The sequence below is a fragment of the Grus americana genome, chromosome 11 (genome assembly GCF_028858705.1).
Source record: "Grus americana isolate bGruAme1 chromosome 11, bGruAme1.mat, whole genome shotgun sequence".
NCBI classification, from domain to species: Eukaryota; Metazoa; Chordata; class Aves; order Gruiformes; family Gruidae; genus Grus; species Grus americana.
This window is the reverse complement of record NC_072862.1, coordinates 3906068-3923630: the sequence shown is the minus strand read 5'-3', so window position 1 is coordinate 3923630 and position 17563 is coordinate 3906068. Positions and strand designations below refer to the sequence as shown.

At 44.2% G+C, this 17563-nt stretch overlaps 1 protein-coding gene across 10 annotated transcripts in view; it reads left to right on the top strand.

The window, feature by feature from the left end:
* Positions 1-6074: 6074 nt before the first annotated feature.
* Positions 6075-17563, top strand: part of CHL1 (cell adhesion molecule L1 like) — a 142027-nt gene continuing 130538 nt past the window's right edge. For 3 of the 10 annotated variants that reach the window (XR_008578841.1, XM_054838476.1, XM_054838465.1), the window contains exon 1: positions 6458-6562. The gene's annotated coding sequence lies outside the window, so the exon portion shown is untranslated. Of the gene's footprint in view, positions 6219-6317; positions 6563-6786; positions 6842-17563 lie in introns of those variants that run through there. The other 7 variants (XM_054838467.1, XM_054838470.1, XM_054838466.1 and 4 more) reach the window with 7 other exon arrangements.

The window sequence follows — 17563 nt, the reverse complement described above, 5'->3', positions numbered from 1 at the left end:
GGACTGAAATTCCTGATGCAGGTGACCTATTGAACACCCTGCAACCCACCAGTCAGATTAAATTGGTAAAAGGATGCAGGGAGCACCAAATGGTTCAGCAGCAACCCATCTAGTGTTTTGTTTTTGATTTGGACTTTAATGTAGGTTATTTTAATAAAATCAGTTCACTAGATGGACGTAAAAAATGGAAGAATACAAACGATAGCATTAGCCAAGACCGCTGTTTGTCCCTGTCTTAGAAGATGAGTTTCATTTCTTCTTTTCTCATGAAAACCAAATGAACGCCTCAGTAATCATCTTGTTCATGTGTCTGCAGAACTTGGGAGAGGGGTCCCTGGTAATTCTGAATTAGCTGTTTATGTTCATAACTGTGACTGCTCGGTTTCAAGGGTAGCTTTATTAATTCTGTAAATGTTACCTGTTATTATACTTGAAATGGGTTTGACTCTCAATGGAAAAATGTGCACAAACCATTTCTTTAAAATACTTGGGGTTTATTTCTGTATAGGGGAATATAGATAATCAGGTTGTGTTATATCAATATAGGGTTTTGGCAGTAGACATTTTGTGCAAATTATGACAGTTGGCCTTGACACAATTTATTCGGTTGGTGAGCAATAGGTCTCGTCTACATCACTGGAAAAGCTTGACTGTGTTCATGGGTTACCCAGGCAAAGGCTTCGCTCTACGTATCCCACCTCCGCACTAGGCAAGGATAAGAACAACTGTGGGGACCTTGTTGCTGATGTTTTGTCCAGTGACCAGTAGTTATTGTTCAGGAAATAGAAAATCTTTATTCCTAGGCCTCTTTAATCTCTTCCACAGATGAATGAGATCAATGCCATTGTCCCGATGTGAGTCATGATTCCATTTCTCTAAATATTGTGGCTTGCTCTTTCTGGGCTTCATGCCAGTTCTGCGCAGAGACCAAAGATACATTTTCAGATAGCATTTTTTGTGAGCATGGTACTCGCTTTTCGTTATACATGAACTTGTCTCGTTGTGTGGTGGATGACTGGGTGTGCGCAGGTCTGCCATTCAGGAACAGCCTTGCTGCTTGACTTACAGTTCCTAGCTTCATCCCAGAAACCGGTACACGCCAACTAGATAACTACCAAAGGAGAAGGTGTCTACGGTGGAGTGGCCAACTGGACTGACGTGGCAGATCTGTACCTTCAATAAATGTATGTACTTGAAACCTGTGCTGTGGAGTCCTGCTGTGAAGTGTTGTACCTGGGAATGTCACTACTGCACAGTGCAAGAACCAACCCAACCCAAACCTAAAACCTGGAATGATAGAAGTCTCACTTAACAAGCAATGACATCAAATATGGTAAATTATGAAGATATTTATATTATATTATATTAATCAGAAATAAACTCTCTAGACAGGTTCTAAGCTCTTTAGTGAATGCTTGAAGGAAAAAGCCTGAATAGTGAGTTGTGGCACCACTGGAGCTTGAGCCTGCCTTCCACAAATGTCCTAACAAAGGTGAGGCTCAGTTTTACTCCGGGTTGGGTCCAGTGAATCTTTACTTATTTTCTGCTTGATGAAATATGTTCTACAGAGCTCAGTCTATCTGTCCTGGAGCAGAGTGCAAATTTGTGTGGGGCTTTCTGGTACAGCTGGGAATTAAACCTAAATCCCCATCTCCAGGGTGAGCTCTCTCATCTCTTGCTGTGTCTGTTTTTCAAAGAACGGAGAGCATGGCCTCTTTTTTAATGGAAATACATGGTTGTCTTCAAAAGCAAGTTCTCACAAGCCGGCTGTAGGAGGTTCATGGGTCCGCCTGGGTGGTGACTTGATACTCTATGAATTGGTTGGTTTTCATCCTAATCTTTGGATCTGAACCTAACTATGGAGGAACCCACTTGCCTAACTTCGGTCTTTATGATTCGTTGTGAGATTCTTGCCCCCAAGTTTTGTTGGGTTGGTTGGGGTTTGTTTTTGTTTGTTTTTTTTTAAGTCTGGACCTTACTGTCGTCTTTGAAAAGAACTGTAGGAAAGTAACTAGAAAATAAGAACCAAATATTTCACTGAATTTGATCCTAAATATATTAGTGTTTGCAAAGCAGATAGCTCGCTGTATTTTTTGGTGTCGTATTTGTTATTACGGATTAGATCAATTGTCTAGCGCAAGTAGCAAACCCTCCCCTTGTAATGCACTTACTCAGTTGTGAAATCATGTACTCAGTAGTGGGGAAAAAAGAAAAACCTCCATAGTCCCTTCAAGCAATCAATTTATGCCCTGAAGCATGAGATTTGATTACCATTGTTATTATCTTAGCTTGCATAGTTACAAATGTTATTAGCAGTCATAAAATTATCCAGCCTTTAAAAAATTATATTAAGGAAAAAAAATCCCAACATTTCACTCCAGGTTCTTCAACGCCTAAATTCCTGGGATTGATTCGAACTGCGAAAAGTGGTAGTTCCTTTAATTAAATTTAAATTTGCTGTCCTTTGATCACGTGGATTTTTCCTGTATTGTCATTATGAAGGAATAGATGAGTATTTTCTAGCATGTCTGTAGCTTCCCTGCTCTGGTCAAGACCCATCTAACTTTCAACATTCCATAGCTAAGCATTGATGATGTATACTCAGATACATGTTTAATAAACCATTAGTGCAATATGCATCACTCTCATCTAGGTTTATCCCTTTACAGTTACAATCTTTCCTTGTGAGCTGAAGGTTTCTAATGCAGCTTTGTGCTTCTCAATATACATCTCAGCTGGTATAATTTAAATATTCTGAAAATTCCAAAGATAATGAAAATACTGTGAAATGTTGCAGCAGGACATAATTTCCAAAACAAATTTTGACATGGAAAAATGCTAGTTGTCATGATGTCAATTATTTTAGCCATTTAATTTGTCCAGGACTGAAAGAGATTCCCAGAAACTTATTCTTTAAAAAAAAAAAAAAAAAAAAAAAATTGTGGCTCTTGATATTCAAATACATTCACATTTTTGCATATCTACCTAGTCAAAAAATGACTTCATCGTTAGTAACGAGCTGTGGTGGTGGGATATGTTCTGGCAATTACAAGCAAAATGAATTTTCTCTAAAGAAAATCTAGGCAATCTGTTCTTTTGTCCTGAGTGTTTCATGTATCTTAAATGGCATTTACAGTAAGATTGGAAATCTTCTGAGCCTCCCATCAGACTCTGGAACTGATTTTAAAATGCTAGGTGTTTCTTGAGGGAGCACGTTCAGCGAATCGGGTAGCAAGTGAAAGTTCCAATAGGCACAAACACACCCTGTATTCCTTCTGATTTCTTTAGGCAATTCCCGAGATAAATGTTCTGAGGGTTTTTTTCCTCACACTTGATTTGAGACAATATTATGCATTTAATATGTATTTTAAATATGTCACCGGTACCAGCCTAGAGAGATTTAACAAATTTTTCCAATGTTTCCAGCAGTGTTGCGCTCTCATCTCACATCACGTAGTGGGTTTGATGAAAAGGCTCCTTGATTTTCAGCAGGAAATGCCAAAATAAAGAGCAGTTCTGTGGAGACACGGAGAGGACCGAACTGTGCTCCTCTGTCTTTATTTTTGTTCTGTGCAGACTTAAGTGCTGTGACATTTGCCCTTTTTCATTACCCAGTGAAATCTGAAACACAATGGATTATGTCTATTTACACTTTACCTAAGGCAAACCCTAGTCTCAAAAATAGACGTGATTAGTGCCATGTCTTATTACGAACGTGGACACATTTTATTTTGGAAGTGTGGAGCTGTTTTTGGTAAGCTGACACACTTTGACTTTTCCATCAGCTGACTTCCTAGTGGAAGGAAAACTATTTGCATGATTTTGTGTCAAAAAATTAAAATAATTTAATGGTTTCCATATTACGGGCCAAAACCTGAAACCGTGAGAAGATCTTAGTGAAATCGTGTTGCCAGAGAGAATCTAAAAGTTGGGTCAGCTAGGCAGGGCAATGAAAGTTTCATTATTCAAGCCCAGCTCCTCTCTGTTTGCGGCACAGCGGATCTGGGTAGTGGATGGGGCCACGTAGGTGTGGGCAGGCAAGGAAGTTGGCTTTGGCAGCGGTCCTGCCTCAAGCAGTCACTGGAGGTAATTAAATTGTTGTCTCTCTTCTTCATGGCAGAGCCCTGCAGAAATCAACCTGGAAACTCCTGGCACTGCTCAGGCATCCCGGGAGGAGGGTACCGTTGGGCAGAAACGGGCAAGAGTCGTTGCCCCCTGTTTTTCATCCTCTTGGCAATGGCAGGAGGGGCAATGCCAGCTCTGTTATCTCTGCTCCCAGATGAGCAGGACACAGCTTCCCAGCCTCGGTGTCTTCAGTTTTTGCCAAGGCTTCAGTAAATCTCCGGTCATCTCTGGGTTTTGACTGGATATCCTACGGCCACGTTTATACTGGGTCAAACGGCTTTTCAATACGTCGGCAGCCCCGACACGTTTGAGACATTCCTCTGCAGCTGTCTCCTTTTCCATTTATTTTCAGAGGTTTCCGCTGCACGGGGGCACAGCCCTGTTGCTTAGCTGTTGGTTGCTTTGGAAAGCAATGTGCTGTAAATATAGCATTTTACTGTCTTTGGACGAAACAGTAAGTCAATTCAGGATTTGGCTGTGCGAGTGGGATTCAAAGGGAGCAGTCCCGGTCCCTTCTGTGTGCTCTGGGCTGGGCCTCCGCTGCACAGAAATCCGACTGCCCGACGTCAGAGCTTTCTAAGCAACCACAGCACACTTTCCTTACATAATAGAAGCTTTTCTCCATACATTTGGTGAGAAGTTTGGCATTTATATTGGCACAAGTTGATTTAAACGTAATTTCATATGAAAATTTTATCTACTAATTGCCTGACTTTACACAACTAAAATATCAAGCGTAACATTACTTTAACAGAGCATTTGCTTTCTTAACACAGAACAAGTATATTGAATAATTCTACCCTTTTCCCTACTAGTTTTCAGATTTTTTTCTTTTACTACTCTTTAGTTCGTAATATCTTTCTTTAAATTTGATTATTTATTTCCTGTTCAGAAAGTAAGCTCACCTACCTAATTCTGCTGAAGATGAACAACACAAGTTTGCCAGTACATCAACAAATTCTGATTGCTACTGTCCGAAAAAATCTTTAACCCAAATGATAATAATCCCCATGAGTGCTAACTGTGATTCGGTAGGGTGGTTTTATGGTTTAATGCCTGTGAATGTTTCTTTATGATTATTGTTCATTGCATTAGACAAAGCTCAGAGAAAAGAAAAACACCCAAAGGTCAGCAGTGAGACGGAAAACGGTCTGAGAAGTCCGAGCCCTCGTGAAAATGATTACGTCTGACCTTCACCACCTCCACACAGCGTCTCTGGATGGAGTGCTTAAGAAAATGACTGGCGGATTTGTGACGACTGTCTTCATGAATCACTTAAAAATTTAGCCCGTTCCACAAAGGGATTGCGGAAGTAAACCGTACAGGCAGAAAGTCCGAGTGGTCAAGCGTGCACACAAACCGATCTGTGTGCTGTAGAGCATGTGCATCAAAAATTAAGAAGACAGGCGTTCACAAAAAATGAGGAAAAGAAAGATTTTCAAAGGTTTGAATATATAAAGCATTAGATGTTGCAATGATGAACGCATGGGCTGTTAGCAAGGGACAGCACAGAGGCGGACTGGGTGGGGAGGATTGTCCCCATCTGAGGTTTTCTGACTTCTCACCCTTTCCTTTGGGAAAAAAAAAAAAAAAAAAAAAAAGAAAAGACACTTCTGCACCCCGACAGAGGGGTAAATTGGGGCCGGGGGGACTGGCCGGTTCCCCGACAGCGCCTGTTCCCTCCATGGCCAGATTTGGAGGCCCCCGCCTCTCACGAAGTGAGAGCTGCAGAGGGTCTTGCCGGGGCGGGGGGAAGTTCCCCCCAGTCCGGCCATTTCTTCATCCCCTCCCCTGCCCTGGCTCCCTCGGCTGGGAGCTCGGTGTCCCCCGCACCTGCCGCCCTGCCCCGGCCTGCGGGGCCGCTCCCGTTGCCGGGCGGGAGGTGGCGGCGCGGCCCCCCCGGGCGGGAGGCGGGCAGGGGAGGTGCGAGCGGGCCGGGTCGGGCCGGGGCCGGGGCTCAGCTCCTCTCCCTCCCTCCCTCTCTCCCTCCCTCTCTCCGTCCCCGCCATCCCCAGGTGCCGCCCGGAGAAGCGCGGCGGGGCGGAGGCGCCGCTGGCTCCCGGCTCTCGCCGAAGGGGCGTCGGATCGGGCAGGTGGGAGCCGCCGAGCGGGGCCGGGGCAGGGCCGGGACGGGGGCGGTTCGGCCCCCCGGGCGAGACGGGCAGCGGTTTGGGGAGGTGCGGGGGCTCGTTGCCATGGCTCCCTGCAAGCTCTGCCGGAGGAGATAGTGATGCCAGTCACGGAGGGACCCCTCTTCCTTCTCGTGGGTGTGTAGCGGGGCTGGGGTGGTTGGGCTTTTTTTTTTTTTTTTTTTTTCCTTCTCGGGGGGTGGAGCGATTAATTTGGAGACCCGGGACGGGGCTGCGGAGACGCTGCCGCTGCGACCTGCAGGTCCGGCCGCCCCCTCGCTGCCGGCTCTGCCCGCGCCGGGCTGAAGGTAACGCCGGGGGGAGCGGGGCGGGGGGGTCAGGGCCGGTCCTGTCCCCTTTCGGGGCTGCCGGGTGGTGCAGGGCGCTGGGACCGCGGGTGCCCAGCCGCGGGGCTGCCCCGGCCGCCGCTTCCGCTCGCCCTGCCTTTCTACCAAAAGCCTCTTTAATTTTTTAATTATTTTTTTTTTCCCGGTACCGCACCTGGTCCGGTACGGCAAGCGCCGGGCTTCGCCCTGCAAAGCGATGAGGAAGCGGAGCCGGGCTCAGCCCCGCGGAGGGGCGAGCAGGTGCCCGCGGCTCGGGGCGCAGCGCCGGGGGAAGCTGGGGGGTCCCCGGGGAGCAGGTCCAGCCCCCCCCCCACCACCCTTCCCCACCGCCGGGTGTCAGGGCTGCCCCCTGCTCGGGAGCGGGTCCCGGCGGGCGGAGGAGCCGCTGCCCGGGGAAAGTTGGCCGGAGGGTGCGGATCCCGGCGGGTGGGGGTGGAGGGTCCGGGGGGGCAAACGCGTGCTCGCGGTGGTCTTGGCTGGGGGATGGCGTGCTCAGTTTCATGTTGGTTTAGGTGGGTTCAAGTTTGCAAGCCCGGATGTCACGCATCTGTGGCAAACACTTGTTTCTCCTTTCCTTTCTAATGATTTTGGAGAGTGTTTTTATATATTTTTTTCCCCTGCAATACCTAAATAATTACAAATGTCCCCAGTTGTTGGGTTTTTTTGGAGGAAGTGATGTGATTGTGTGGCACTCCAGGAGAGCTGTAAGAATCGTTAAACCTCAGTGTCGTGTGCTGTGTGTTATTAATTTGTGTTGCACAATCAGAGCATCAGTAGTCTCAGCTTGGTTTAGGTTTTTGTAACGCGAGAAGATTCTGTTTTCTAATAGTCAGGCACAGTAAATGTGAACAGACTTTTCATCTATCCTTTCTATGACAATGTTACTTTGCTTCTTATTTTTGGGTAGAAAGGAGCTAAGCTATGATACGTTGGATAACGCACAGGCATTCAACCATAACTCAACAGATGTAAAGCGAATAAATTAATTCTCAGCACTATCTAGGAATAGTTTTGCTTGAAACATGTTTTGGAAAATTTCACCAGAGACTTGACAGGTGGTATTTTTGCTTGATTGTCAAGGGTTCATTTGATGTGACTGAGTTAAATATGTGTTATGTAGCTCTCCCAAATACTGTTCTATAAGCAAAAAAAAAAAAAAATATCATTAGTTTAGTTACAGGTCTGAGGAAAGGAGATGAGGAGAAACCTGCACCTTAAAATGAATATGTAATTTTTGCCCGTTTGTGAACATGTGTGACGTTGCCATGTGGGAGCTGTGCATGTGATCCTTTGCCCATTGCTTCCCGCGATCCTCTGCTTGGCTTTTACTGACGCGAAATATTAGAGTGCATGACTACTGCTGTGTTACCGCTTTTCTGTTGCTTGAAAAGTAATGAATTTTCTTTGTCTTTAAAAAAACCCGCAAAACCCCCACCCAAAAAACACCTCTCCCAATGGGTCATTAAAAAATTAGAAAATTCTCATTAGCCATTTTCTGCAGTGCTTACTTAGACCGCACATCTGCTGTCAGTCGAGTTTGGCTTACAGAAGAGCTACAAGACCAGACTATGTTACATTAAAAAAAAGATGCAATAGATAAGATACCAAGGTTTGCAGGAGGTAATGGAGTTCCTTCAGGAATATTGCACAATATATGTGAAAGTATCAGTAAATATCTTTAGTAAAAAACACCTGTCAGCAATCCAAGAGTTGTAGAAGTTTTGCCATGTGCAACACATAGCTTTTAAACCAGTTTGTTCTCTAAACTCTTGCAATTTATTGTTGATTTTTATCAAAATAGGAGTAAAATGAACTCTGAAGCTGAAATAGACTGTACTTCAGTACAATATACTTTGATTACATTTAACTCACTCTCAATGTGAGTGAATGTAATTATTATGGACATTTAGCATGTGTTACTCCAGTAATTAAATTTAATGAATGAAAATACAACACTCCACTTCTTTATTCCAAGAAACCCAGCAGATAAGCCTTCATTTAAATGAAAGATTACATTATTCACAACATTTATGTGTACCTTGAGTAGCTTGAATTGTAGCCATCTTGTTTGCCAATAAAGATATACTTTGTCACTTACATTTGGAATAATATTTTTTTTAAAAAAAAAGGTAGCTATACATTACATAAAAGGATGTTGTGGACAGTTGCTTCTGTGATAAGGAAGGATCCGTTCCTTTCCCCAGTGGGAGAGGACAGGGACTACTTTAAACACTACTAATTATTTCAGTTTATCTTGCATGTTTACAATGCTGTAGTTAGTTAATTATAGCTTTTCCCATTAGTAGTATGTTAAGAATAATGAATTAACATATCACACAGATCAAAAGAACATCTACAAAGTTTATCTTGGAGGAAAGAAAGTGTTATTGTGTGGCAGGAAGTCCCCCTGGCTTTCCCAAGGCACAGATTTGTTGGAATTCCTGAGCTGGTGCTTCAGAGCCAGATGAATGACTTGAATTGATCACAAACAAGTGACACTGGAGCTCTTGGTTGCTTAGCAACCCACCAAGATGCCACAATTTCTTTTGGTATAGTTGTCCAGTAAAGTAGAAATTCTGTTTTGTTAAAGATTTTTTTTTTTTTTTTTTTGCTAGCACAAAGCCCACCTTACAACCTTTGATTATGTATAATTGAAATTGATGCCTCAGTAAACCATGTTCTGGTGGTGATGTGCTCAGTGTTTTATAACAAGTTTCAATTGTCCTTTCTCAGTTAGACTTGTGTTCAAAAATCAAAATCATTAGTGGGACAAGTCAGTCTTAACAAAGACAGTCATCTACCAACTGCTATTTGAACAGTTCCCCTCATGCTGTCTGGAGGTGTGAGATCCTACAAGGTCTTGCGGCATTACCCCACACTCCGTTATGAGTAAATGAATTGCAACATGGAACGTGGGGTTTGAGCGTTGTCTGAATTACGTCGGGGCAGTCTGGCCCATCCGATAGCCCATGTGGCTGGACATCTCCCCAAAGCTGTCCTCGCAGAAGACATTGGTTTCTTAACAGATCTAATTTGTGTAAGGAATTACAGATTTAGTACTCAAAGAGCAGAAGGAAGATAAATGTTATCGTGGTTATATATACGCAAAGTACCAATATCGGCTTTAACCAGCTTGTGGCATCCTGCATTCAGTTCAGATATGCTGAACGATGGTTTTGTGTCAGCGAACTCTTTACTGTTACCCTTGGTCCATGTATGCTGGTGTCTTAGTCCTGGAGTGCCCCTTGGAAGGGAGTTGTGCCGTCATCCCATCCCCACTTACAGTGCTTTGGTTTGCGTTACGGGGAGACCACGCAAACCGGATTCATTTCAGATGAACCTAAGCCAGAATATCTGTTTCAGGAGTTTACTTTGTGCGCTTCGGCTGTTAATGGGTTTTTCATCCATGGACTCCTGACGAGAGCTGAAGTGAAGCCTTTGCAATGTGTGTGGGTGGATTTGGGGTTCCCAGCACCGTTTTGCTCTACTTATCTCTGCCCTTCTGAGCTCTGCTACTTGCAAATGTAGACATATCCTTTTCCTTCTAAAATTGTAACTAGGAAAAAACACACTAGGGCTAGGAGAACTGCAGGCTGCCATGGCATTTATTTTACTTAGATAGTAGTTGGCATTCTGGAAGATTTCTTCCTCCCTCTTGGTGACAAGAAGGAATGCAGGTATTTCTAGTCTTTCCTAGGCAAAGAGCTTGGGTACTGCGTGATTTACTGGCGCATTGGACTAGAAGGGGATGTCGTAGCAGTGCCTGTAATAACTGCTGCCATGTTGGGACCACAGTGAACCAAATCTCAACTCATTGTCAATATTCGTAGGCTAAGATTATGACAGTTCATAATCTGTGTACTTGTAATTGCCTTTCTAGGCTTAGGCAGACTCAGGTAAAGATTTAGGTACATATGAGCTGCTTTGATTTTGTTGTGGGTTTGGGGTTTTTTTCTGTTGTTCCTATGTAACAAAGTCAATGCCCAAAACTCAAGGTTGCTGTGTTTGGTTTTTGTTTTTTTTTTTTTCCGTAGCTACTCTCCTTGTGTCTGTTTTATGCATTTATTTCTATAAGTGCATTTGCATACCCAAATGCTGATTAGCACTTGCCATCGTAGTGATTGCCTCTGTATTACAAATAGATGAAGGTACAAGGTAATATTTGGCATCTTGGGTTTCTCCTCCCCGCGTGTCCATGCACCCCGTATGAAATGCACGGTGTGGAGCTGTGACGGCTCTTGTGATGTGTTATTTTCTGAGGCTGCAGCGTTCCCTAGCAGATGTTTCCTTCTTCCTTCATTACACCTGAGTGTACAAAACTCAAAAAAATGCAGATGGAAAACAGTTCATCATTAAAATTAGTGTTTATTGTTACAGCTGAACTAGTGTCAGTTGTTTTGAGTGTGACCTCCAGGTGCAGATCTATGTAAGAAGGGTAAGATTTATGTTGCTTTTTTCATTAGGGCTTTTAAGTCTTAATAATTTCTTTTGACCCTCACTAGCCCTCTCTTTTCTCCGTTTATCAAGAAAATGGCCAATTTCACTTTTCAGGTGTTTTTCTCCTTTTGCTGAGTCAGCAACAAGATGGAATTAAATTAGAGGTGTGGTGGGGATATGACTCGGGTTAGGGAGGGTGAAGGGCAGATTGGGGATGACAGGGATGAGCCTGCTTGGCTTCATCCTCATCTTTACTCCCGTTGTCCTGCGCAAAAGAGACAGAGATGTCTGGATCCAGGCCTGAGCAGCTGGGGAAGAAGGAGCTGACGGTCGAGCCTGGGCAGGGTTGTTTCTGTGATAGTGCAGCTTTCGAGGATATTTTTAACAGATGGTTCCTGGTCTGGCTGTGTCTGTAATAGCCGGTCTGTCGGTCAGGCTGAGCTGCCTCGGGGACAGCCCCACGCCGAGCTCCCGACAGGTAACCTCCAAACAGCCGCTTTCACTGGGGCAAAACCAGAGCTTCTCGTAGGGTCCCCTTTTCATCCTCCCCATGTTTGCAATCAAGGAGGTGGAGAACCTTGTGTACCTGCTGAGGACTTTGTTTTCCCCTGGGCTGTCCCAGCGCAGCAGCACAATGTGCGCCGGGAGCCTTCGCATCGCTCTGTGAACGCTCTTGGATGTCAGCCGGGAGCCCACCTACGCTGCTCTCCCCTGCCTGGGGATGCTCCTGCTGCACCCGCCACTGCCGCCGCCTCCTCTTCCTCGTGGGAACGTGGAAGGCAGCCCGTGGGTTGTGTGTTCACAAGTGCTTGTGGCTGCTGGTCTACTTTTAGAGGTGGACAGGGCTGTAACTTTAAAGGTGGGATGAACCCACGTGAAGGGGTCTGTAATGGCTGGTCCTCGTGAATAGAAAGTTTAACTCTAAACCAGCCAAGCAGCGAAAGCACAGGACTCCAGGTTCGAAGAAGTGTGTCTAAACACTTCAGTAAGCCAAAGTCCTCCTACCTTTCAACGTAGTTTAGTCAGATGACTTTAGTGCTTTTAAAAATCTCATTTTGAGTGTTTCCTTTTTTTGGGACACCCTTAGAGACGACTGTGAAAGGTTGGCAGTCGCTACCCAGGACAGCCTCCCGGCTGAAGTTAGCTGGCTAGGCAGTGATCTCCTAAGAGGAGCAGGGAAAAATAAATTGCAGAATCAGGCCCAGCCACCTTTCAGCCTGTCTCCTTTGGTGACTTTTCGAGTGTGACACAACCAATTCCCTGTCAGCCTTTCCCGCTGGCTGACACCAAAGAGGTGGCTTTGAATGCTGCCTGCTGTGCTTGTGTGGCACTTGAAAGGAAGAGAGGACTGCCTTTAAGGGGTGTGTTCCCACAGCTTTAAAGTATATTTGAAAAATGCATCGTTCAGTTGTGTCGTGCGTACTGCAGTATTAAAACTGATGGAAACCTGGAACAACGTTTCAGTAAAAAATGGCCGGTGCCATTGCTGTATCCCCAGTGCTTGAAATAAAATTAGTCTTGATGAAAGATTGCTGTGCTTATAGGAAAAGTAAAATTATTATTCCAGGGCAGAATTTTTCTGTTAGAAAATACCATAACAATGCTTTCAGCTAACAGTGGTGATTAACTCAATGGCTTTTTTTTTTTTTTAGATGTATTCACAGAATACACCATTATTTTTATTTTTTTTCAGTTCACTGAAATCAGAGGATTATTAATAATAAAAGATCGTCTGTAGATTTTGAAGCATCTACAAATTTCCTCAAGAGTGTTCTCATAGCCCAGCGTGGTCTGTCTGTCACATCACTAAAATCCCTCCCTCTGGGGTACCGGGGTGGTTTGTGTTGGCTGATGCGGGTCTGTGTGCACTCTTGCACCCGTGTCTGTCCGCTGAATTTGTTGGGTTTGCTTCTTCATCGGCTAAATACTTCAAACCAGAACATCCTTGCTGATTTCAGTGAACTTGTTAACTAAAATTGGTACGTTACTGGGTAAGGGCCCCATGCTTTATTTGTCACAGGTTATTCTTCCATATTATTCCACCAATGACTTTGTTTTAGTAAAATTTCATCGTAGGCAATAGAGGATTTCTATTTTGACCTGAATATGAGTCAGAGAAGGGTCCATCTGATCACCTTGGTCACGAGACAGTTTTACAGCTGAATAGCTTGTATTCAGTACTTGCTTTGTATGAGTTCTGCTGAAGCATCGACCAAAACTGTAGCTATCTTGGTAATTAAAATCCAAAATACTTTGAGATAGATATTCCTTTATATTACATTTGAGCAGAAGAAAGTAACACAGAACTGAACTACTTGTATCTGGAAGTACTAATGGAAGATTTTTATTTTATTGTATTTTTTGGGAAAGTAATAAACCCAATACACTGTGGTGACTTTCAGGATTAATATTGCACATGAAAACCACCGGTGAAGTCATGGCGCCACTGAAATAGATGGCCAAACTCCCACTGACCTCAGCAGAGTCAGGTTTTTGTCCCAAGAGTGATAAAAATCTAATTTACAACCTAACCAGTTTGAGAAATAGGCATAATGGCTCGGGTCCCTGACTGATACAAATTACTGTGGTTCAGCTGAGGATGATTGAGTTACACTGACTTACGCCATCTGGGCTTCTGGAGAATCGTGCCCAACGTCCGCACGGGCTCGCCGTGTCCGTCGGTAAGCACGCCGTAACAGGCTGCGCGCCCGGCTCGCTGCAGACAGGCGTGTCAGGAGCTTTATGACAGTGGCTCCTATCAAGTGGCATATTCTTGTATCATATTTTGACTGGAAACAAATAACCAGGAAACAGTAATGAATATTCCTGTTTTCTGAGTCATACAAATTACGAATGTCGTCCTGTAAGCTATAGAGTAACAGCGATTAAAGGAGCGTCCCAGCTGTACAAAGCTAAGGCATACCTACTTCATTAAATTTACAGGGCTACCACTGAAATCCGCAGTAATTGCTCAGGGTTTACCACCTGCATGACAAATGCACCTTTCTATTATTGACTGTACGACGTTTGACTTGGGCTTTCACCTAAATCTGGGATTTTGATTATCTCTGATTATCGTATCGAATTGCAGCATCCCTGCTGTCTGTGGCCGTACAGCGCTCAACCGGTGATTTTTGCCCACCCTGCTGGCAGGTGTTTTTTGGTTAAAACCTGCCCAGACAATGCCTACCTGCTGGGAAACACTCAGACTCGTCTTTTCAGCATCACGTTACATCCCAGGGAACTGCTGATAACTGAGAACTGTTTGAGCTATATTACGGCACAGAGCTTTAGTAAAGTGCAGCAAGTGTGGTGGCACCAGAATGTAATACAGCTGGTCTGGCTGGGCAGCCCCTACAGAAGAGGAAGTTTCTCCCATTAATTTGCACGTGTGCAGGATCCTGCCTTTCGGAGCGTTGTACCCAATTATCCTGCCAGTGCAGCAAATTTTCACTGTCAGCCATTCCCCCTGTCAGACATCACTGTGCAGTGAAACCTCACATAATTCCAACTGCATAGCAAGATGAAAATTTCATCTTTGATGCATAAGAAATATGCCTCAGTGTTTGTTTAAAAAAACCCCACCAAACAAAAAAAAAAAAAACCCACCAAAAAACCCAACAGGCAACAAACATCAAGGGCTATTCACAAATCTTATCATGTGTATCACAAAAAAAAAAATTGGAATAATCTTTGTATTCAGCAGATAAGCAGCATTCATACAAACCATGCATACAAACCTCTTCTGCTGTCATCCTCCAAAATGTATGCTGAGCTTGTCTGTGCACAAAGCCTCTTGTAGTGGGTGGTGGTTAGACCAAATTTTTTATCCTTACATAGGATGGGATATAGGCAGGAGCACTATATGTTTGCAGTGTTAATTATATAATGCACTCACTGAAAAGGGTAACCTATGCAAACTTTTGAAGCTTAGGCAATGGCAATCCATTTAACCATTTATAGCTTTATGTATTTTATAATCCCCAAACCCAAAGGTCCCCAGAGAAGGAATGCGCCCCTAAAAGTTTAAGGCCTTTAAATTAAGTGAATTTCAATTCACTCATTTGCATATTTTTTCCTTTGTTCTGCTTGAATGAGATATTACTTCAGGAATTGAACTGTAACTTTGCTACAGGTAAATAATGTAAGACAGCTTATATTCCAAATGCTTGATCTCATTAGGGTTGTGCGGTGCTAATCTGGCAATTTGCAGCGCACCTTTGAGAGGAGGCGGTGTCCAGTCCACTTAGGATCACCCGGCACTGGGCTGGCGTTCAAGTTCAATTAACGTGTGGTACTAAATGTGCTTCTCGAACGGGGACTCTAAAGGATGCTGTGGGGTGATGAAACAGGCATCCCTGGAATAAGTTCTCACTGAGTTAATATCATACAGACAGACCAAAGCTGAATTCTCCTAAAAATCGAATTTTACAGTTAAAATGTAACACCAAGGTCTCTGAAACTGCTTTCACAAGCAGGCTGTGGTGATAGCCTTTGTGGTCTGTGTTGTTCTCAGTGGCTGGATTTGGCATCTCCGTACCTGTGCCACAGATTGACTGGGGTGGGTGGACAGAAGCGGTGGTGGGAGGGAGAGGCGAGACTGATCGAAGGGATAAAATGTCTATTGGAAAAAGTCTTGGTTAGTATCATTGGAAAAGATAGGGTGATATATCATGCGAGGATGGCAAAGTATTTTTGGGTCCATTATCCCATGCGTCTTGGTGTACTGCGGGAATACCGGTGGAGCCCCTGTACAAAGAGAGAAAGCAGAAGGAGGCAGGGGATGATTGTCTGGAGAGCTTGGCACCAATCCCAGAAAAATAATGGATGAATTGATAGAGGACTGAATTAATATAGAGTTAAAGAATAGAGAGGTAATTCAGGCTGGCCATTATGGTTTTCTGAAATGGGAGCCCATTCCTGATGGGGTTACAGGTTTGATAGATGCGGGTAACTAACCACTGAGGCAGAGTTTTCTAGCTGTTAGATTCGGTATCTCACAAAATCTCAGTTAAAACCAACCAACCAAACCCAACAAAGTCAGTATGCAGTATTAGTAGCAGTCGTGTTTAATGGATTACAATTTAGCTAGCAGAGCTGCAAGAATGAGAACTAGTCCTGAAACTGTTCAACATCTCTAGCAATAATCTGGACACAAAAATTAAATGGCTGCTGCCAAAGTTGTGGATGAGGCAATATCGGTAGTGTGGAAATAAGAAGTTTTATGGAGCAGACTGGCCGGCTGGCAGGATGTTGCCTCTTCTCTTGTCCTCCCAACAGTCTGCCTTAATCTATGCACTGCAAGAGGACATCCTTGAGAAGTTACCATGAAAGTGCACGGAGGGTCACAGTGGACGAAGAAAGGAAGACGCCTTCCCAACGTGACGCTATGGCTGAAGGACTAGTGGGATCCTTTGACGCAGGGGTTTTATCTGACTGCGTGAGAATGCTGGTAAGTATGGCCAGTTTTGGTGTCAACAGCTGAAAACAGAGTTTAGAAAACTGAAGAATCAAGAAAATAACCACAGTATTGATTCGAAGAGTGGAGAAAATTCCCTGCAGTGAGAGATTTAGAGAGCTCAATCTGCTTAGCTCATCAAAAAGAGGATTGAGAGGGGACTTGATTACAGGGACAAGTATTTTCATGGGGAAAGCATATCCAGCTTTTTAATCAAGAGGAGAAAAGAATAATAAGATCCAATAGCTGCAAGCTGGAGCCAGACAATTTTAAATTAGACATTAACCACAATTTTTTTTTATCTGTGATTAACCACTGGAATGAACTACGATGTGTTCAAATCGAGACTGGATACCTTGTGTGATATGATCAGTCAAACACAAGTCACTGGATGTGATTTGCAGGCGATAGGGAAAAGCACGGCAGCCTGTGATGTACAGAAGGGTGCAAAGGCCTTAAAATCTGTGAGCGTTGAAAGGGCAATCGAAGGGAGAAGATAAGGAAAAGGAGGAATATACATGGGAAGCATCAAAAAGAGAAAAAGAAGCACAAAAGGGCAAAGGAAGGAATTTCATCTGGAGAGGAGCTTCTCTTTCTGAGTATGGGAGCATATGCCTCAGCAAAGTGAGTTTTGGCATTGGAAACACCTTGAGCGTTGGCAGAGCTGGAGTCATCAGTTTCGTAGTCAAAACAGCAATTCTGGATTCTCTGCTTTGTTAATGATGATGAAGAAACCTCCCATTTGTGGTTTGGGCTGTTGGCACCGTTGACTCCCTGTGCCGCTGCTGCGAGGGAAGACAGTGCGATCAGCTTTGTTTAGCCGTGATGGAGCCGAGGGCTGCATCCCGCCGCGAGAGCCGCGCCACGCTCCCCGGAAGGGACGGGCATGTCATGTGTCGCCTGGGCTATGGCACGAGTCACCTCTTCAGCAGCGAGCTGTCACTGTGCTCTCGTGTGCCCTTCACTTTATTGACATCAGTGTTACATATACAGGTTTTAACAGAAATCGTGAACCCTATAGTTATACCATTAAAAACAAATTCTTGGGAAATCCAGCAGGGAAACCT